A 22,986-nucleotide genomic window follows, 5' to 3' on the forward strand; every position below is an offset into this window, starting at 1 on the left:
TGAGGCAGGATTAAGTATGCTTGCACTACCCTGGGAGGCATTTGTTTAATGGAGTTTGGATACACTAATGAAAAGGCAGTAGGTTCAAGCGGCAGTTCCCAACCACCAACCCATGGACCAGTGACGGGCTGTGACCCACTGGCTGCCGGGCCACAGCAGCTGTCTGTTCAAAACGGTTCTGGAGGCTGGGGCTAAGGTATACTTCGTCCCCCCGAGCTGCGACAAAGCAGTTGGCTTCAGTTCCGGCAGTTGCCACAGGGCGGGCAGCTGAAGTCAGATGTTTGCAGCGGCCCCTTGGCAGACTGGTAACTTTTCTTTGCATATTCATTATTTGAATGTTGAATATGCAAATAATGTGCTACCTGTCCACCAAAAGTTTGTGAATGGGTTTGCCAGTCCACAGTATAGAAAACATTGGGAACCACTGGGTTAGGGAGAGCAAGGAAAGAGGCAGCAGAGAAGCTCCTGCAAAGATCAGACAGTGAGGTGCAAAATGGACCTGGGACTGATTCAATTCGTCTCCCATGATGTGATTACGTTAATTGGAGGAGAGCAAAGGAGGACAGGGAGTAAGACAGAGAGATATTCCTACAAGGGGAAACAGGAGATATCTAGGAGGAGGTCAGAGGTGAAGCAAAAAAATAGATGGCCAGAAGAGTATTAAAATAAACCCTAATTATTCATGGTATGTTCAGAAGTGGTTCTATTAATCCAGTGGTCACCAAGCAGTAGATCTTGGAGCCTCTGACAGGTGGTCCTGATTGGTTTGGTCAGGAAGCCATGAAGTGCTGGCACTTCAGTTGCCCCTCCATGCACTGTCATGCTGCTCCTGCCCTCTGCCTTGGAGCTGCCTCCTTGGGAGCCTCCTGCTTGCTGAGCAGGGTGTGGGAGGGAAAAGAAGGAGGTGCTGATGTCAGGGTGTCACTCCCCTCACTTCTGTACCCAATCTTCAGAGAGAAAAGGGGATGGAGGGAGCTTGGCAATGCAAATTTGTCACACACACACACACACACACACACACACACACAGTGTGTGTCTGTCAGTCTCACAAACACACACTGGTCTTCACATGTGGCCATCACGTGTGTGGGTTGTTGTTACTGTTACAGCTTGCAAAGTAGGTTATTCTGGGGTTTTGACTGGTCTGTGCATTTCTCTCTTATGCCTAAATTTCGTTATTTGAGTAGCGAGTTCTAAAATGCCTAACCTGTCATGGCTGGCGTCATTATCCCTGTGGTAATTGCTGCTCCTGGAAGTGACTGGTATGTACCTGCAGCCCCTGAGAAAGGCTAAGCAGGGGGTCTCCTCATGCTGTCTTTGTCTGCAGACACCATGCCTGCAGATCCCGTTGTTCAACAACAGGGAACCATGGCCACTAGAAGCTGTGGGCTCAGTGCCTGTATATAAGGTGCAGAACATGTGCCATGGAGCCATTGCTTTATATGCCAGCTGCTTTCAGGACTGGTGCAGGGCCAGGGCAGGAGTAAGCCTGACTTAACTTCACTGCTCCACCACCTGGAAGCTCTCAGTAAAATGGTGCACAGCCAGAGCCTGCTTGCTGAACCTCTGTCCCAGCCCTGAACCTCCTCCTACCCCAACCTCCTGCCCCAGATGTGAGCCCCTGCAACCAAACTCCTTCCAAGAGCTTGCACCCTGAAAGCCCTCCTAGACCCCTATCCTTAATCCTGGGCTAAATCTGAATCCTCTCCCACATACCAAACTCCATGGACCAGACCAGAGCCTGCACCCCAACCTCCTACCCGAGCCTGGTGAAAGCAAAGGAGGTTTAGGAAGAAAGAGGGATGGAGTGAGCTGGGTGAAGTCTCTGAGAATGGGTGGAGCAGGGCCTCAAAGAGTATTTGGATTTGAGGTTAGACCTTACATTGCACTTAAATTGAAAAAGTGATCTTGTGGTTAAAAAGGTTGGAGACCACTGTTATTTTTTTCCACTTCATAAGGCTAAATTCAGTGTCTTTTCTCTTTGAACTTTGGCAATACTGTTTTTAGAAAAACTTGTGATCAGTCAGTGGGTTTTTTAGACTAACATACATACCCAAAAGTTAATGTACATACCAAAAAAAGAAAATATAGTCTGTATAATCATCATTTCTAAATTTTAGTGCTTCACTTGCGAACTCTATGCCATATTTCAAGTAGTTTTTGTAGAGGCATTTGGATAATTTGTACAGTAGAACCGGTTGAAAAAACATGTTTCTATTTTTGTTCAACTTGTGCTTGTTTGGTAGAGGGTTTGTGTATGTCGTCCCAATACTGTTGGGGGGGGAGAATCTATAAATGTTATCAATTATTTTTGCTTAATAAGAGCAATTATCCATGGATAAAAATAAATATATATATATTTTTAAACAAATCACCAAACACCTTCTAGAAGATATTCAATGGCTCTGTGAAAAACCAAAAGGCCATTTTCCAATTAAACAGTTTTCATTTGAAGAAAATTTAATCCTATATAATATGCAATAGATATGCATTGTGCTACATCAAAATACAATACACACTAATGTACTTAATTTGTATTCCAGTTTTCATTATTAGTTTAATGTACACATCCATTTAAATAAATTATCAGACTGGCATGGGAAGAGGAGGCTTTTTCCTGTTGTTGAGTGGCTCACATACTCAAGCTGAGCAGCCAAGACTATTAGAGCACTGTATCCAATGTTCTTTTTCTTCCCATCCATGTGTGAATTAAAGGTTATGTGCAACAAGGCCTATGCAGACATGCACCACCAGGAAAAACACATTCTAACAGCTGTGGGAGCTCTTAAATCAGCTGACCACCCTTTGAATCTCTCATGAGTTGCTTCCCAAGCGGTCAGTTTACAGGTAACATTGACTGTACCATTCCTGGGCTGAAGATAACAGTTACCAGCATTGTCCATGCTACAACATGGTTTTAAAAATATGTACAAAACAGCTATTTTAACACTGATCCCCAGAAATAAAAAGGTTCTCTACAATCATGTGTAAGTCTGTCCTTTTACATCCGTATGACCATGTGTACAAAAAATTAGTACCCATCTATGGCTACCATCAGGCCATGAAGGCACTCACTTTTACCTTTGAGAGTCTATAGGTACATCTACACTGCAAAGAATGGCCTATGGCATCAAGTCTCAGAGACAGATCAATTGACATGAGCTCACTAGACTGGGTCTACAGGGCTGGAGCCCAGGGTCCAAGACCTTCCCTTCTCCAGCTTTCACAGCAGAAATTTCTACACTGCTACCCAACCTGAAATGTTTCACAGCTCTGTACCGCCTAGCTATGTCAGTCTAACTTGGAAGTGAAGACCAAGCCTGAGGAATGACAAGCACCAGGCATTTGGATAATTTATCATGAACATTGTGTGATGGACTACAGGCCTCAACCAATTTGGGGTTCTGTTGTTCTGAGTGAACATATAACAATTCACAGACCTAACCCAGAAATCATAGTTATAGGTACTGCATGTTTTTCTGTATTAAAAGTATAGAAGTCATTTACAGCCTGGCAGATTTGTTAGGTATGATATCCCACATTAAAGATTATTTATAATTCCTCTTATTTAAGTTATAATTTTCTGAGTTTTCCTCTCACTCCTGTCTTGCTCTTCTACACAAGTTTCCATGTCTCCTTTTTACTATTTCCCTACATCCCTTCTTAAATAAAGGCTAATGGCAGCCCTTATATAAACTCTTCTGAGGCTCCTTTGGAGTTTCCCCAGTTTCTGAAGTGATTAAATATCTGCTAATGGTTCCTGTAATCCTTTTTCAATTTCCTTTTGAATTCGCAAACGGGTCCCTTATGGTCCTGAAGCTGTGTCAGTCTTCATCCATTTTCATTTCTCCATCACGTGCTCTGGTATGATCCTATATCTTTTTACTATTTCTTTCCCCCTGACACATTCATGGCTGTTTCTGGCATCTGTCCTCTCCATTCTCCTGTTTGAATATGAAGGCAAACAATTAAAGTAGTTTAGTAATGTCTAAATCTCCTACCAATAAATTACTCTTGCCATTTCAGAGATTTTTCACTGACTGCATGCTGCTCCCTTTGCACTTGAAAAGAAGATTGCTCCAGAGGTTAAGACATCTTCCACCTTTACTTTTATCATCAATTTTTACACTCTCTCAATTTCATTCTGTATTCTTCCCAGCTGTCCCCTGTACCTGATGTTTTATACCTCCCGCATTCCTTTTCTTATCCATGATTGCATTTTGTATGTACTTGTTCATCCACCTTGGCCTTTTTTCTTTCCACTCATACTGTATTTATTGCTATATGACATGCATAACCTGCGGGCAGACTTTAATCTATCTTTGAACACTTTCTATTTCCCCTCTGTGTTTTTCTTCTATTATTGCTTTATTCCATTCGATTTCACCCAACACTTCACACATTCTGGCAATATTCTCTCTGCTGAAATTCCTTGCCTTTATGTTTCCCCTTTAGTTTTCTCTACATTCCTAACGGACCAAAATAGAACATCGCTATTGCTTAGATACAAAGTGCTATTGAAGTGATGAGCGATGGTTCCACTATGCTCACTAAGTGCACTACTGTGATTATTGAACCCCATGTATAGTGGGAGGAGGGAAAAGAGAGTGAGAAGTCAAGGAGCAGCATGCTACTATGTAGTGTCATTTGCAGCACAGAGGGAGTAGTGCTTTGTTCAAGTACCAAGTTGTTTTGATACAAGGAAACAGCAGAATGAAACTGATTAGGATAGTATGATCCTTAAAAATAATCATGCTGACCAAAGAAGAAAAACAGAAGAAGTGAAAAAAAAATGTAATGAGACAATGAAAACTATCACAGGACCAAAAGTAAATGAGACAATAGAAAGAGGGGAAAAAACCGAAGGAAACCTTAAATGGACAGAGAACTGGAGTACAGTATATTCATTTTTTTATTCCCTGTGTATCATATGGGTCACCAAATTTGTGGTAACCCAATTAAATCAAGTACTTGCATGGTAATGTAGCTGCTCTAATTTCAGAAGTGTAAATTTATCTAAAGAAGAGATCTGCACATTTAAGAAAATATTTCTGGGAGTTACATTTCTTTATACATGCTTAGATATAATTTAATTTTTCCATATCTAGTAGGTGGAGAAACAGTTGAACTGATTGAAAACCACTTTCTATCCCAGTGATGGGTAACCTGCAGGGTTGCCCATGGCCCATCAGTGTTATGTGATTGTAGGCTGAGAAACATTTGGCTGATGTTGATTATCTGCAGGCACCGCCCTCCTTCCCCCACAGCTTCCAGCAGCCATGGTTCTATGTTCCCAGCCAATGGTAAGAAGGTCTTTAACTATTCTTTCACCTACTGGCACCACCCCACAGCTCTCATTGGTTTGGAACAGAAAAGTGTGGCCACAGAGATATGGGGGACGGAGCCTGCTAACAACATCAACAAAATGTTGCGCGGCCCACCACTGTCTTCTTTAATCCATAGCACAGCTGTTGATGAAAAATAGAAACATTGGAACTATTCCCAGAAGTACAAGTTCCAGATTGTTGAGATGCAGGTCAGGTTGACATTAATCTCTGTGGCTGCCTGAACGGTGATGGTGTTTCACGGGAGTTACAGATCTGGGTCCTTTTGCCCAATTTCCCCTGTCACGTTACTGGACTTTGAAGGGAACAGCCAGATCACTGCTGCACCCCTGGGGGGGGGGGGGCGGGGTTGGCCTAAAAAATGGTATGAAAGGGGCCGTGTGTGGTGCTGAATAGAAGCTTACTGTCTGCTAATCCTATGTACGCTGTTCATGTGTTTGTATAATGTCTGTGTGTGCAATTATAAGCATGTACTTGTATGGATACTGAATATTTCCCTGCATGTGGTTGAGCATTGGGCAGGGCCCGGCCTATGGACATGCTAATCAGCAAGGCCCTGTGGGACAATGGCACTCAATGGGCCAAGGACACACCTAAAGATTGAGTCGTGACTCATACCTAAGGGCTACCAGCAGGCAACACAGGAATAAGGTGGACCAGGTGACCTGCTATAGCCAAGAAGAGACCAGGAAGGAGGGATAAATAGGCCACATGGTGATCTCCATCTTGGTTCTCAGCTCAGCACTTCATCCCAGAGGCAGCAATGCAGGGATCGAAGAGCCGGAAAGACCTGTGAACCCATCCTGATCCTAGGATGTGCAACAAGGACTCTTAAGCCAGCAGCTGTAACATCTCTGCTACAGCCTGCATCGAGAACTGGGAGATTTGATGCATGTAATGTACTATTCTTTAACAGCCTTGCTCTCATGCTTTTCTTTATTGTAATAATAAACCTTTAGTTGTTAGATGCTAAAGGATTGGCGCAGCGTGATTTGTGGGAAAGGTCCAGAGGGTAAATTGACCAGGGATCTGTGGCTGGTTTCTTGTGTGGAGGCAGGAAAAGGGAATAAGGGAATTTGTGTGCAGCCATATTGGTCTTAACAAAAGAGCAAGAGTCAGGCTAAGTCTGTGGCCTGACAACGCGAGATCTGTAATTAGATGCTGCTTTTGCCTCTCGCCTCCATACGGAGATAAGGAAGGAATGCTGACTCTGGCAGGGACCTTGAGATAAGGAGCATCTGGGTGGAACTAAATAACTGTTAGCCATTGGTGTTTAATGGGAAGGAGACTAATTGTTATTGTTATTATATTTAATAGACAGTATATAAACGGCTTCAGAATTGCTTGTATTCGAAGATCTGCCTGGTGGGCTCCCCCCCATCCGAACTAGTTTTTCCCTTGCTGCAGCTTATAATAAAACTGCTTCTGGCTACTTGTTGCTTACAAACTCAGAGTGAGGACAATGTTTTCTTCCACACTTGGAACCAGACAGAACTTGTTCAAGGTAGGTGCAATTGGGTTCTAAGACCCCCCACCTGTGCATGAGGCCCAGGGCCATCTGGGGCATGGATATTGCTGGGGTGTCAGAGGGGTTTTGCTCGTGAGGCTTCAGGTAGGCAGCTGAAGCTCTGTGGGACTGGTTTGTGGCATGTTTGGGAAGGTCACCAGTCTGGGGGCTGTAAGGAGCCCCGGATTTGAGCAATTCGCCCTGAGCAGACACCCTTAGCTGTGCCCAGACCGGACTGGTCCGTCACATCCCCCCAAATGCCTTGCTCCCCAGTTGGACTACTTTTCCCATGAAGAATTGCAGTTATGTGGTTTGAAGGGTGGGGGAGAACCTGACCCTGGTATCTTGGTTACAGGGAGCAAGGACCATAACAGCAGCCATAGTGGGTCAGAGCAAAGGCCCTTCTAGCCTTGTATTCGGTCTTCTGACAGTAGCTAATGCCAGGTGCCCCAGAGGAAGTGAACAACAGATAATCATTAAGTTCCATCCCCTGTTGCTCATTCCTAGCTTCTGGCAAATAGACGCTAAGGACACCCTTCTATGGTGAAGAATGGGGACATGAGGGATCTGGAACTAAAACCCCCATGAAGTATGTAGTAGCTCAGGCAGACATGGTAATACAGGAAATATTTTGTTCCAGATCAACATAAATTTTCCACTTCAGTGTATCTTTCCTGTGGAAATTTCAGTTTCCATTAAGCCCCATTCTCTGATGTGGAGTGAAACGTTTTCCAAGTTTTTTCAACATTCCCTATCAATCAAGGATTTCCTACACAATCAAATCTGTAATGTGGACATTCACTTTACTTTAGCATACAACGTTCTGAGAGGCTTGAACTCCCAGACCAGCTGCAGAAGGAAGTTTGTCATTTGACTAAGAAATTCAAGGAATACATGAGAAACAATCCAATCCAGTTACTCCTATTAGCAAATGTATTTAACAAGCCAAATGGATTCACTCTGTGATATAGCACAAAAAAACCCGCCAACACCAAAATATCCTTGCATAATTTGCCTCATCCCTAATGGAGAAATCTGAGTAGCCATTCTCCTTTTCATTCTCACTGTCATCATCCCCAGTGGTTGTCATTCTAGCATGTTTCATAGTACAGGTTGGATCTCCCTGGTCCAGCACTCTTAGGACCTGACTGGTGCTGGATGAGGGATTTTGCCAGATCACGGGAGGTCATTTCTGGACCCCCTACTGCTGGCTACCTCCTCCCCTCCTGGCCCTCTGGCCTCCCAGCTGGCACCTCACCTCCTGCAGGCCTTGCTGCCCTGCCAACCTCGCTGAGCAGCTATTGCTTCCATGGCTCTGGGACCTACTGGGAAGACACATGTGCTGTGCTGGGGTTCCATGACCCACTGGGCAGCCTCGCACCATGGCTCCCAGCCCTGCTGGACAGACCTGCTGCTGTGCGCTGAACAGCTCTGCTGTCAACCCATTTTGGGCAGCCTACTGCCTTGCCCATCCCGCAGAGATCCTTTCCAGGACTCTACCAGGACTCTCTGGTCTTGCAACATCTGTGCCGGACCACAGATGCTGCTGGACCACAAAATCCCAATCAAGGGAGTTTCAACCTGTACACAGGCCATACAACACATTTTATAGCATGCAATGCTGATGCAAACTTTACATTATACATATTTATGAGGGTTTAACCCTTTTTGCTTATCTTAATTGCCACTCCTCACTTATGTAAAGGTCCCCCAATTCCTATAGATAAATTAACTACTTACATCAAACTTCTTAGTATTTTTGTCAGTTAAAGTCCATGGATTTTTTGTAGTTAAGTTTGGTTGTACTCATTCCTTAAGTTTATCTTAAAGTATCAGACATCAGAAATAGTAACACATAAACCTGTAGGGGAACACGTTAACCTCTCTGGTCACTCAGTCAGGGGTCACTCAGTCATGGACTTAAAGTAGCCATTCTTCTATGAAGAAGCCAATTACAGAAAGTCTGCAGAACTAGAATTTATTTACAGATTTGACACCCTTATCCTTGGCCTAAACAAAGTCATTAACTTGTTGGCTCATTGCAAAGTCAATATCTCCTGCCGTTAACATCTGCATTTCCACATCAAAAGCTATGTGTGGTGCACATCCAGTTCACTTAATTATCCTAATTAACATGGGTCCTACAATTGACAGGTGCATCTTCTAATATGTATATATAATCTTGGTTTCTGTTATTTCCACTCCAGTTCATCTGATTAAGCGGAATATGCCCATGAAAGCTCATGATTCTATATATTTTGGTTAGTCTCTAAGGTGCTATAGGACCACTTGTTTTTAAAGTTACAGACTAACATATCTACCTCTATCAGATCTAATAACCTTTGTGTTACACTTTTAAATTCCTACTGTGAAGGTTCTCAAAAGCAGAAGCAAAAATTTGGTTAGGAATCTTTAAAACATTTAACATTACTGATAATGGGTTTTTTCCTAAATCAATCTACTTTGCCACAGACGCTACATGTAAGATTAAATAAATTTTTCATCAAGTGTTCAAAACTGGCTTTAAATTTAATTGCCAGAACTAAGCCATACAAAACATGCTATTTGCTTTTTGGGAGTAAGAAATGTAACATGTATATTATTACAACATGGCTATAACATAGATTTTCCAGATCTGCGCTCTGACCAATCATGAGCTTTGAGTGAAGCATCTTTGTGACTAGAACAGAAATATCTATACACTTTAAAAATTCGATACTAGAATCCCCTAGTTCACTATTTGAAGATTAGGCATTTTCTACACTTCCTTGCAGAAACTGGAATTCTTCCAACAAACCACTGACAATGCAAGGTGAATTGCTAGAATTACTTTATTGAAAAGGGGCCTTAAACATTTTATACAAGGTTGATGTAATTTCTCAAGTTAGTTAGCTCTGCAGTATAGGCCGCAGTCAGTTGATATTTACTCATCTGGAAATGTTATAATTGAGCCACAGTAAATGAAACTTAAATTAAACTGACTTGCATTGAATTCAAACACTTTTTGCATTTGCACTCCTTATCTCATACTTTTATACTAGAATTGTTATGCCCCCTTCTTTTCCTTCCCCCACCACCTTACAGAGGTTAGTTCTTTAGCTCAAGCAACAGAAAGATTTGTGCCTTGAAACTCCAGAATTCCCCAGATTAGTCCTGTTTTGGCCACAAAGATGGCTGTCACAGTGATGCAAGGTCCAAGGTAATGTAGAATCAAGTCCACTATCTCTGGTTAGATGAGCTTCTGAAAACAAGAAATGACCCTTCAAATCACACACAGAGATTTCAGATATTTCTGCTTGATGGAGTGTTAAAGCATGAATTTAAGAATTTCTACCCCTTTTATCTCCTATAAAAACTTTGTGCTAGGGGCCACACAAGCATTAACTCAAGAAAACAACTGTCAGACTACAGAGAAATGATTACTGATGCTCATCTACAGTGCATAATATTTCTGCGTATAACCGAAATGCAATCTGGTATTTTTTATATATTTAATTTAAAAAAAAATCAAGGTATTTAAATAAAATAATGGGACTAACAGGTTTTGAAAAAACACTTTCCTTTGTTTATTAATGTAAGCAATGTGTAAGCATGCCAATATTTTTCTCCTATAATCTTTCTCCTTTAATTTCAGATTTTAAAGTATATACTAGTAATAGTATATTTTAAAAAAGCTTTTTTTGGTGACTGATTATTTCATTCAGGTGCTGCAATCTAGTTTGCCAGACTGCACTAAGCAAAATGAAATGGTTCCATCTAGTGGTTAAATGTGGAGTTAACAAAATAAGAGCCCAATCCTAACAGAAGAGATCCTGAAATCAAGTAGGCAATTGCAGAGCTAAACAAAGAGGGCACCAATATGTTTTAGATGGAGCTACTCACAAGAATATTAATACTTACATGTGAATGTTTCTGACTTGCTTGGGAACCTGAAATTCACATCTACAATGAACTGCACCACATTCTAATGGGGCAAGTAATGTATTCCACATTTGTACATAGTATCAACAATTTAACAACTATACTAGATAGCCAAAAAGGAGTTCAGTGTTTCTGAATAACCTGTGACAGCAACAGTTCCTATCTGCCCTTGTCCTTAAGGTCAGTCAGATTAATGGGACATGAGGATCATCACACATTATGACCCTGTTAAATCAAGACATTCGACACCATTACATAGAGAGAAAGCAGAATTTGAAGCATTTTCCTATTCCTTTTGTCCTAGCGGATATATGTTCTTTGAAACAAAATACAGGACTATGTAGCACTTTAAAGACTAACAAGATGGTTTATTAGATGAAAGCTCATAGAACCATAGGACTGGAAGGGACCTCGAGAGGTCATCGAGTCCAGCCCCCCGCCCTCAAGGCAGGACCAACCTCTGTCTGCACCATCCCTGACAGATGTCTATCTAACCTGTTCTTAAATATCTCCAGAGAGGGAGATTCCACCACCTCCCTTGGCAATTTATTCCAATATTTGACCACCCTGACAGTTAGGAATTTTTTCCTAATGTCCAATCTAAACCTCCCCTGCTGCACTTTAAGCCCACTACTCATCACCTAATAAACCATCTTGTTAGTCGTTAAAGTGCTACATAGTCCTGTATTTTGTTTCAGCTACACCAGACTAACACGGCTACATTTCTATCACTATTCTATATGTTCTTTGTTATTCAACAGGCATATAGTTCCCACCCACCCCTTTTTGCCGCTCAAGTGTTCATCCCTAATTCTAGTAATTCATATCCTGCTGCTTTCCTTTCCTTGCCCCATTGTTCAAGCTCTTCTGAGTGATTGTACTGAAAACCTGAGTATAATAAAACATGAAAGAAGTCATGTGCCATTCTGCCCATAAGTAATTCTACTAACAATATTAATGCCTAACTCACAGACACAGTGGGCAGAGAAACTTGCCAAATGCCACACTGGAGTGAGCTACCTTGTAGATCAGCAATTCAGTCTTCTGAACAGCAAAACTAGACTGTCTGGTTTACAAAAGCTAAAACTATGAACTTGAGGAATTCGCTCAGGAGGTACTATAGCATACCATCACCCGGGGCTATGTCCAAGGTACTCCAAGTTCTTACTTCCAACTGGGAATAACTTCAAAGGCACCCAGTCTCAGAAGGAAGCTCAGAGCAACTTTATAGACTATCAATTTCAGTCACTAGGACTGTGTCTACATTGGCACCCCTTTCCGGAAAAGGGATGCTAATGTAGACTTCGGAATTGCAAATTCTGCGGGGAATTTAAATATCCCCCATGGCATTTGCATTTACATGGCTGCCACTTTTTTCCGGATTGGGGATAAGCCAGAGAAAAGCGCCAGTCTAGACGTGATTCTCTGGAAAATAAGCCCTTTTCCAGAGGATTTCTTATTCCCCCGCAGAATTTGCAATTCTGAAGTCTACATTAGCATCCCTTTTCCGGGATCTGTGCCAATGTAGACACAGCCTAGGAATATTGCAGTGTAGGAACAGCTCGTGTATCAGGAAGATAGATGGCACAGGGGACAATGGAACTAAAACTAATGACCTATCACAAGGTGGCTGGTTCCTTTAAATCAAGATGTTCCTGAGCCTCTCTGCCAGAACAGTGGCTTCCATTTGACCAAGACAGGGTACCACAGCACTTGGGACTATAAAAGATCAGGGAGCGAGACCAAGCACACCAGACAGATCAAAAATTGAGCTGGTGAGACAGGATTGCTAAGAGAAGGGAATTGGCAGGAGTTTAGAGTTGCCTGGAGGAAGAAGAGCAGCAAAAGGGATCCTTAGCTGATGCCTTAAACACAAGAGCCAGGGAAGAACTTCTGAAGGTAGGAGTTGCTAATTCTAAGCCAGATAGCTGGTGCCAAGACATTCATTCACTGACCTCTCCACACGAGACTGTGGGTCTCTGGAGAACAGTCACAGTCAGGGGGAGTGAAGAATGCTCCCATTACAAGAATCATCTGCTACTGAAGAGTTGTGAGCATTCTTGCTGGGAAAAGCAGGTTTGCACCATGAGTGTAGCTATGGGTGGGCCTTCATGGGCCATAGCGCATGTGGTTAACACCTAGGCCCACCCAAATCAGGGCCAGAGCCCCTAAATCCAAAGGCTGGGATTCCTGACTCTGGCTGGGTGTCCATCAGCCTGGCCACATGGCTTTCCTACATGAGCTGCATGTTACTGTCCCTATCTTTGGTCCCAGCACTAGCTCCCTAGGTGGTGAGACTTATGAGGGAAGATCTTGGCAGGGCTGGAACCTGGGGCAGTAGATTATGGTGCTGGCAGGAGAGGGATGTGGCTGGGCTGGTAGACAGAGCTGGGGTTGGGAGGAATGGGGAGAGTTCAAGCTCTGGCAAAGCCCCCTCAGTCCCAGGCGAATGCTCAGTGGTAAGAGAAGGGCAGGGAGATGCAAGTCCCCCAATCCTCCTGCCAACTGTTGCCAGGGCCCCGCATCCCTCTTGCATCCTCTCCCCTTCTGCCCCCTCAGAGTACCAGATCGCTCCTTCCTGCCCCTCTCCTCATGGCACTGAATCCCTCATACACATCCAGTCCTTCTTGTGCCCCCAGAGCTCTCCATCACTCCCCGCCCCAATATTTACCTGACCACCTAAAAGCTGGGCCCACCCACTTTTCCGGTCCTAGCTATGCCACTGGTTTGCACACCACCTGTCCTGACAAAAAGGAACAATAAGGATCGTAAGTGTGGCACAAAATGTTAGTGCCTGGTATGTGGAGACTTGTGTCAAGGAATATTAAGGACTATACAGTGGAGTGACAAATGAACTGTTTGGGACTTGTGCTTTGAACTACTTGCACAATGTTTTGTAATAAACTAGCCCATATCAAAGGCAAGAAAGCCTTACGTTACCTGCAAGGGAATCAGAGGCAGGTGCACCAGTTGTGCCCTGGCTTGCTACAGGAAGCCCTCCAGGCAGGGTCACTCTTTGATATAGTTCAAAGCCAAGCTTGCACAGAAACTGCTTCACAGCCCATCACACTGATAGAAGATTGTATGTTGTTCCATACTGCAGAAAGAGACACTTGACAAGGTTTGGACCAAACAAACAGAGAGCGAGAGAACACTCACTACCACATACCAGAAACAATAAATACCTCCTATTGTGTTATAGTGATAGAAATGTAGCCGTGTTAGTCTGGGGTAGCTGAAGCAAAATGCAGGACAATGTAGCACTTTAAAGACTAACAAGATGGTTTATTAGGTGATGAGCTTTCGTGGGCCAGACCCACTTCCTCAGATCAAATAGTGGAAGACAAAGTGGGTCTGGCCCACGAAAGCTCATCATCTAATAAACCATCTTGTTAGTCTTTAAAGTGCTACATTGTCCTGCATTTTGCTTCCTATTGTGTTGACATTCAAGTACAGGCTGAACCTCTAAAATCCGGGACACTATGGTCCAGCAACATCATAGTCCTGCCAGACCATGTAATACTGTTGGAGTGGAGAGCCCCATCTGTCCAGGTTTGAAAGCACAGCCCAGGCTCGGCTGGCAGTGAGGAGCCTAGCCCCAACAAGGCCAGTGTGGAGGAGAGCACAGTCCTGGCCAGGGCTGGTGGCAAGGAGTGCAGCCCCAGTCAGGGGGGGTGGGGGGGGGGAGAGACAGGAGCCCAGTCCTAGCTGGGGCTGGGGCTGGGGCTGGGGCAGTGGGAAATGCAGTCTTGGCCAGGGCTGGTGCAGTGCAGGAGCTCAGTCCTACCGAGGGCAAGAGGCAGTGGGGCTGGCCTCTGTCCATGCTCATGTGGTGGGGGACGCAGTCCCGGCCAATCCTGGCACAGCGTGGGGCTGGAGGGACCAGCAAGGAGCACAGCCCCAGCCAGGAAGGGAGCCATGACCTCCCCTCATCTTGCAAACTCCATTGTTCAGGACCACTCCGGTCCTGAGGATGCTGGAGAAGTGATGTCCAACCAATTTTTGAATATCAAGTTACAGAAGGATTTTTTCATTTGGTCCGTAGATTTTCTCTGGCAACAGAAAATCCAGCCACAGGGACCCACAATAGAAACATGAGCACAATGTTCCAATTCAGTTCATCCTGGAATACACTCAACCTGCAAAACTGCTTGCAGAGTCCCAAGCATCTCCTCCCATTACTGCAATGACACAAATACTGCAAGCCCTCCTCAAGTGTGCATTTCCTATTGAAGGTACTTGTATGGTCCTCAGCATAGTAGTGCCTGTGTGCCTCACAAACACCACAGTATTTATTCTCACACCACTCCTCTGATAAGGAAAAATCCATTTAACAGACTGAGAATTCAGAAATAGAAAAGCTAAGTAACTTGCTCAAGGTCACGCAAGAAGTCAGACTGGAGCAGAGAATTGAACTCAGGACTTCTCAGTGCTGGAACCATTGCAAAGGTATAGTGGCCCTTCTGCTGCAGGGAGGTGCAATTAGTACCTTTCCATAACATCAGACATTAGTTTAAACCCCTCATACGCCATTTTTCATTATTCAGTGGCAACAGCAGCATCAAGAACTTGTAATTGGGCAGCAATAGTGAACTTTGAGCAACAGCTCTCTTGTATAGCATTCATCTGGACAACTTTATAAGCATTCTGTACAGAGTTATGTTCATTTTACACAAAAATTGTATTTGTATTCTACATGACATAGGACTTACTCTCATTAACTGCAGTGAAACTGCCAGAAGTTGTCAAATTCACAAGAGGCTCTCAATAAATCACAGGGTTGGGAATGTCTTTTGTAATCATTTTTACATGCCCTTCTAATTTTTATGCAGTCACTTGTACTACCTACGTTTTTAATAATTTATTTGATTGGGTAGTACAACTTAAAGATGATTGAATCACTGGTTACAGAATGAAGCACATTTAACTTTGACAATTGTTTAGCAAAATCTGTTAGAGATATTAACTTGTATTGTTTATTGAAGCTAGTCTTTACAAACAACAATTCATTTCCTTTACATGTTTGTTTCCCCAACATGTATCTTTAATATATTATTCCATAAATCTATATGTTAAAAAATCCCAATCTTTAGAAAAGCTGTTTTCCTCAAATTTATTTTTTGACCCTGATGATTGTAAGATGTAGTGGCTTTAATCAATATGATGCTAGTTCTGATTCATGAAACATGCATGTCAATGCTTAGAATTATGAAAAAATTTATTACCCATAAAGCTCTGCATATTTTAGAAGTATTAAGTCTGGCAATCATCCTAAACTAATTATCTGTTTATTTAAGTGGCTAGCACTTGCTCTTCCCGAGACAAAAGCTAGACCCGAGCCAGGGAGGAGAATACATTTTTATGATTTCTGGTTCAGAATTTTCATTGTAAAGCAGTAAGAGGCATTATAAGTCAGCCTAAGAGTCCATATTTATAGGAAAACGCATAGCATTTCCCATACTTTCCCCCATATCCATTCTCCCCATCTTGCCAGTTGCAGTTCACATCCGCAGGCTTCTCATCCTAGACCCCATTTCTTTTACCCTCTGAATCCTAGTTTCTCCCTACAGCCTCCTCGTGCCACTCTTCCATCCCCCACCTTCTCATCTGACTTGTCTTTCTCTGCTCTTGCCACACATCTGTCTCCAATCACCCATAAGCCCACATTCCTTGTTACCTTTCTTGACTCCCTGGTACAAACAATTTGTCCCTGTCCTCCTCTTCTCCCGACCTGTGCCAGCCTTCATTCCTATTCTCCTGGCTCAAGTTCTCATCTGCATTTGATTCAGGTGCCTTCCTCCTCCATATTGTCTGGGGATCAGAAGATGGGCATTGAAAAACACAGAACAAACTGTCCCACCTGTTCCAGATCTATAACATCCCAGAGTAGCTGAGTATTTCAATTACAGGGAACTGCTGTTCAGCCTCCTGGAACATGCTCAGTGTGGATAGACTCTTTGGAGATTTTAGTTGCAATACTCTACTAAATCTCTAATGAACATGTGCAAACTGACTTTTCAAAGTTTTATCAGTTAGGCAGATTTTTACAGTAATGGCAAATGACAAAGGCATATACATCCCTAACACAAAGCTGCCTCTGAGACAAGTTTCATGTCCCTGCACAAAAGCATACGCATGCTCAAGCTTCTTAAAACCAGATTTTTTTTTAAATCATAGCTGAAACAATTCCTTCCATCCTCATTTTAAGAAATGGTTAAATCGCGCACATGCACACACACACGCGCACAAACACACACGCACACGCAGTCAGGCTGAGGCAGACAACTGGAAGCATGGGAAATTTCAGCCCAAAAGGTTATAACTTAGGACATTTCAAAGTGACCAAAAATTGGGTCGTCTAATGGGGCGTGTCAGATAACTTTAACAACATGCCACTCTCCAAGTTCATGGTTTAGATAGCTTGATAGAGCAATTTTTCTAGAAATAGTTCACCATTCCAAAAAAAGCTGAGTCCCCCTGTCTTGTTTGTGGGAGTAGACTCAACTATCACTGGTCTCTTACAAGGAACTGTGTTAGCAACATCTCCCTACAGCCACCTGTCCAGTGCCACCTCCCACAGCTCCCACTGGCCGGGAATGGCAAACCGCAGCCAAGGGGAGCTGCAAGCAGCCATACCTATGGATGTCAGGTAAATAAAGCATCTGGCAACCTGTCAGGGACTCATCCTGACAAACCACATTCAGTCTTCAGGCTGCTTATTGCCCACCCTGAGTTAGACAAACACCTGTCACAAAGAGTCCAAGTTTACTTGATCCTGCCTCGATGTAGAGGCCTAGACTTGATGATTTCTCAAGGTTTTGTAGCCAATTAATTCATTTTATCATTCATTTATTAGTGTGCTATGTGATATTATGGTCAATTTACATGCTATGTCATATAATTAATATATGCTAAATGGATTTAAGATGTAGGATTATAGCAGTATAAGACTAGCCATAACTCCTAAATGCTCAGGTATATAAGTAAACACATTTAACACACTAGGACTACTGGCTGAAGCCTGTAAAATTTCAGCTTAGACATACTAGGCCATACTTAAAAATGATTGTCCTAAGTAGGTGCCCAAAGAACAACAGTCAGTAAAAATCATAAGTATTATAAAAATGGGTCAATAGGTGGTGATGTAGCAAATCGTCTGAAGTGTATTTTTGAAGACCAAGAGATACCATATTGTAACATCTTTCAAATGTTTGTCCTGACAGCAGCGTATATTTTATGAATAAATGCTAATAAGAACAAGAGGAAATGTAAACAAACTTTGGAAAACCAGGGTATGGGAGTATGGATCAAGAAAGGCAAAGTGTTAGTTGTAGTGAGGATTACAATATAAAGGAGGGGTCCCTGACTCTGTAAAAATGGGAATAACGATGGAAAGAACCATAGCAGTACCTATACCCCTACTCGGTTAGACAGACAATGATCAGTTGGTGAGAAATCCATTAGACTCTCTCTGAATAGGAGTATGATTATATTTATAATTTGTACATGGGTATTCAAAGCAATTTGTATATGCTTGGTTAATCGTTATCTTACTTGTTCTAACAACACTTAGCACAGATTAGATTTTCTCTTTGTATTTGTATGTATGGTCACTCTTTGGTCTTCACGTGCTCCTAGAGCAGGCCTGGGCAAAATACTTTCGGTGGGCCAAATCCAGCCTACATAATCCCAGATTCAACCCACAGACACAAGCAGACTCCCTGCTTGCCCCTCACATGCTGCTGAGAAATGCAGCCATTGCAGGGCTCTGTTTTAACAGTTGTGAGCCTGAGGGAGTGAGGAGAGGTTTCATGCATTACCCCCACCCGCAGCATAATCCCATTGTCAGGTTTCCAGCCAATGGGAACTGCCTCTTGTCAACAGGCAGCTTGCGAAGAACCACCCCTTCCCCCCCAGGCTCATAGCGGTTTAAAAGCCACAGTCCCTGCAGCCAGTGCAGGAGCAGAGGAGGAAGGGAGTCTGCTTGAGGGGGCTGCTGACAAGGAACCACACAGGTAAATCTTCCAGCCAGAGCCTGCCTCTGACAACCCAATCCTTTGCCTCCCTACCCCACAACTCAAACTCTCTGCCCCCTCCTGCACCCACATTCCCTCCCAGATTCTGCACCCATATCCTCTGCCACAGGTCACAACCCAAACCCCTGCAAACAAGTTCCCTAATCCAGGTCACAACTGCCTCCTTCATCCAAACCCCTTCCTAAGCCCCATCCCCTTTCCTGCACCCCAATCCCTTATTGCAAGATCCCTTCTGCACCCAACCTCCTTCCCAGGTCTCACACCTCCTCCATTAATATAGAAGAGTGCAGCCCTTCACCACTTTCTAAATTCTTGGAGTGACCCACCCTCCATCAAAAATTATTGCCCTGTGGTGTCCTAGAATCTAAATCAGAAGCAACAGCTGAGGTGACTTTTACTGAGTTTGAAACTATACTAACCATGATTATAAGATATCACTAAATCCTTTCTAAATAAAAGGCTACCGTCACTTCCAGCCCTGCATATGTGATTCTTCATGTCCTCAATTTCATCAATAGCTTTTTATCATCGACTATTATTCAACCTCTGAAAAGCTTGAGAACAACTGCAGAGATTTACTGTGGTCTTCTGCATTATATATTTGCATGCTTATTCATATAGTAGTAGTGATAATGTAATGGGAAGTTTTGGACAGATTCCCAATTGGAAAAAGGTCAACACTTCAGTATTTCTACAATATGTCATCATCTGCTGCTAAACAAGGCATCAAAAAGATTCCACAGCTACACAGGAATAGCCATATGCAAATGTAGAATAAATAAATCTTTTGGTTTTAATTGAATTTTTCAATTAAACATTGGACTTTCTTGAAAGATTTCAAGTAAGAGTTAATTTAAACTTCAGTATAAAATCAGGATGCAATTTCATTGTGGGAAGAGAGAGAAGCAAAGTTGAAATATTGTGCCATATTCAAACAATCTAATGAAAGGTTCAAGAAGATGCATTAATAGTCCCTCAGGTGGGGAAAGGTTGTGGGTTGCTTTGCTAGATTTCAGAATTTGGAAGGATTTAATATATTTTCCTGGGATTGCTGTCAATATCCATGTAATAATATTAATGTCACAAATACCATAGTATCAGTACTCCTCAAACCTAGCTATAAAAGTAAAATTTTGAATAGTTTATGGATTAGTGTGTGTCTGTATGTAGAATCGTTTATGGGAAAGGTACATCAGAGGTGAGTTTTGTATTTAGAACCCAACATGCTGAGGTTAGCAATCTCATCTCCCTTTAGTAGTTACTTCCAAACTCTAGATCAGGGCTACTCAACTTTGGAAGCCCCAGGGGCCACAATGATACTCACAGCACCTGCCGAGGGCCACAACTTAAATTTGGTTGCATATACATGCAAATATATATGCAAATAGCTTTTCACACTGGCAGGCATGAATACAAAGATTAAGCCTTAAGGTGTGGCACCGAACCCACACGTAGCCAGTCAGCAACTCAGGCTCTGTCCACAAGGCGAAGCAGCCAGCACTTCTCAATGCCCTGGCACTCCCAGCACCTCCTCCCTGGAGGCTAGAAATGCCAACACTCTGTACCCATCTGTTCCAGCCAGCCGATCCACTTGCATCTTCAATGCTCACGCCACCTGGGAGACACCTCACCATTGTGGAACGTATTCCTAGTGGAAGCTATATTCAAAGAATCCTACCTATGGGGCCACACGTTGATCCCTACGTAAATCCCAACCACACTGCAGGCCACAAATAAACAGGCCACGGGCCGCATGCGGCTCACAGGCTGCATGTTAAGTAGCACTGCTCTAGACCTAGTTTCTATGAAAATCCTATTTCCTGCATTCAATAGCCACTTATTTGAATGCTCATTTTCCCCACTCAAGTATAGTCATTTTAAAGAGGTTACTATTGCAGACACCTTTTTTGGGTAACCTGAGTCTATCCTAGGAAAGTCTTTCAATAGTACAACAGACATCCTGATAGATCAATCAATACAAAGTCAATGCAGGAGAGGAAAACCAGAGATTTGTTTAAGGTAGGAGGTGCTGCTGAGCAGACAGTCTTGTATTCTCAATTACTGCAGTAATCAAATATTTCTCTCAAGGCTTTCTAGACCACAGACACCAAAGGTATGCATGCCTTTCCCTACCCAAGGAGAATCTCTGGAGCATGAGATTGGAATACAGCAAGCAACCTGCTGGCACAGATACCAGCAAGACATCTTACAAAATCTAGAGAAGTTTAAGAAAGGTAGCTGACTTGTTGAAAAGAGAAAGGGGCGGAGATCAATTTATCTGTACTTTTTCAGTCAGAAGTCAAGGATCAACTAAGAATTTCATTTAATGGTTAGGTCAGAATTTATTTCCCAAAAGCCCATCCTTAAAAATTAGTGTGAATGTAGCAAGTTCCCTTTCTAATAATTGAAGAAGAGTAGTTGCAATTTAAGATAATATCTTTCAGGGTTTGATAATCTTTTTGTAAGAAATGTTTCACATTTTAAAAAATTGGCTAAGAAAGCTGTCCTAATTAATATTCAATTCAGTGACTAAGTACTCTCCCAAGTGACCTATATGTGTAATAGCATTGAGTACCACCTGCTCAAACTGTTGTTTTGCAGCGAAATATTAATCCCTTGCATCTTCTGTTACCAGCTCAGATGCTTTCTGAAATTCAAAAGGGATTAATTCATCTAGATGCTCTATAAAACTAATTGGAATCTATAACCAAAAACTTAGACATGCAAATTTATTATCTGAAATATACATTACAAAGAGCAGGCTATGAAGTCTCTTTGCTTTCTTTCCCTGCGAAGTTTCTTTTACATAATATAAAAGTGGGCTTCTCTCTTATTGCTAGTAGAGCCTCAGATGTTTTATACAATTAAAGACAAATAAAAAATTAATCTGGCATACATTTTTCTCAATCTATGCAGATTGCATCTAAGGATTAATTTCCACATACAAAGACAAGGAATCTCTCTCACAAGCCTGCTCCAAAGATGCTACTTATAGTAATGATGGGAACTATATATTTATGATAATAGCAGCCTAACTGTTATTCACAAGACAATCTATGGGACTTCAATCCAACACAAATGGCAAATATTCTAAATCATCTGGGTAATTCAGAATGATGGTGGACTATGTGTATACTCCCTTGTTCCTTTTTGCAGCTTTGGCTACTTCCCTAAATTTAATTCAAATTCATATTTATAGAGGATATTTATGAGGCATGTGTGTGGCTGAAGAAAACCGTATTTTCTTCACTAGACAAGTAATGTCTAGTGCCCTAGATTGTCCTTCCATGCAGTTCTCTCTGGGCAAGAAAGAGTTGGAGTGCTTGAAACAGTAACTGTGGTCAGGTAGGTACAAGGGGAGTGCAGAATTCTTCTAGAGAGATCAGAAACAGGACAACTGTCAGGAGCAGCAACTCAAATTTGCTCTAGAAACACTTATTTATTTGCAATAGGAGTCTTGCACCTGCTACTTTTATAGCCCCTTAAATTTAGTTCACATCTGGTTACTAGACATTTCCTACGCATTTGTCATAAATGAGCATTAATTCCAAAATTGCCCATTATAGGTTTGTTTTAACCTTTCTATAAAACATAGCATTGGGCAGGTCAGTTGGATCCTGGACTACACAGGATCCTGGACTACACAGACCATTGTTCTGATTCAATGTGGTAGACACTATATTATCTAGGCCATCATGTCATGAATTAGTTCATTTTATTTTCCGCATATGAGAGGCCACAACTCTAGCAAATTAAGAATCTTTTAGAGATTGGCATATGCTAGAGACACCATGTCAATTAATCTATCTGTATGAATCTCTTATTTGTCTTGGGGTTAGCCATTGTTGATTTTATTTAAGAGATTTCTTTTTATTTGTTTTAACAAAGTATGTAAATGCAGACAATATGGAAGAAATGCTGGGAACTCTTTTGCACTAACTCCATCTGGGTTTGTATCTTGATCTGTTCTTCTGAAGCAGCCATCTGAGGTATGTCTACACAGAAAGTTTTCAGGATAACCACCACTATTCCGAAATAACTTTGCGAGTATCTACCACAGCCAAACTGTTTTTTTTTAAATAGTGGATGGCTTATTTCAAATTCTGTAAGCCTCATTCTATGAAGAATAGTGCCTATTCCAAAATACCTGTGTAGACAGGGAATATGGGCTATTTCG

General features: G+C 42.4%; 1 long non-coding RNA gene across 6 annotated transcripts in view; it reads right to left on the reverse strand.

Annotated features, from left to right (window-relative positions):
- The window catches only part of LOC142826921 (uncharacterized), a 175,363-nt gene that overhangs the window by 87,281 nt on the left and 65,096 nt on the right, over positions 1 to 22,986 (reverse strand). Inside the window, exon 3 of one of the 6 annotated variants that reach the window (XR_012901189.1) lies at positions 2,416 to 3,944. The exons of the other annotated variants lie outside the window; for them this stretch is intronic. This is a non-coding gene — a long non-coding RNA (uncharacterized LOC142826921). Of the gene's footprint in view, positions 1 to 2,415; positions 3,945 to 22,986 lie in introns of those variants that run through there. 6 annotated transcript variants of the gene reach the window in all.

Source organism: Pelodiscus sinensis, chromosome 1 (genome assembly GCF_049634645.1).
Source record: "Pelodiscus sinensis isolate JC-2024 chromosome 1, ASM4963464v1, whole genome shotgun sequence".
Classification (NCBI taxonomy): Eukaryota; Metazoa; Chordata; order Testudines; family Trionychidae; genus Pelodiscus; species Pelodiscus sinensis.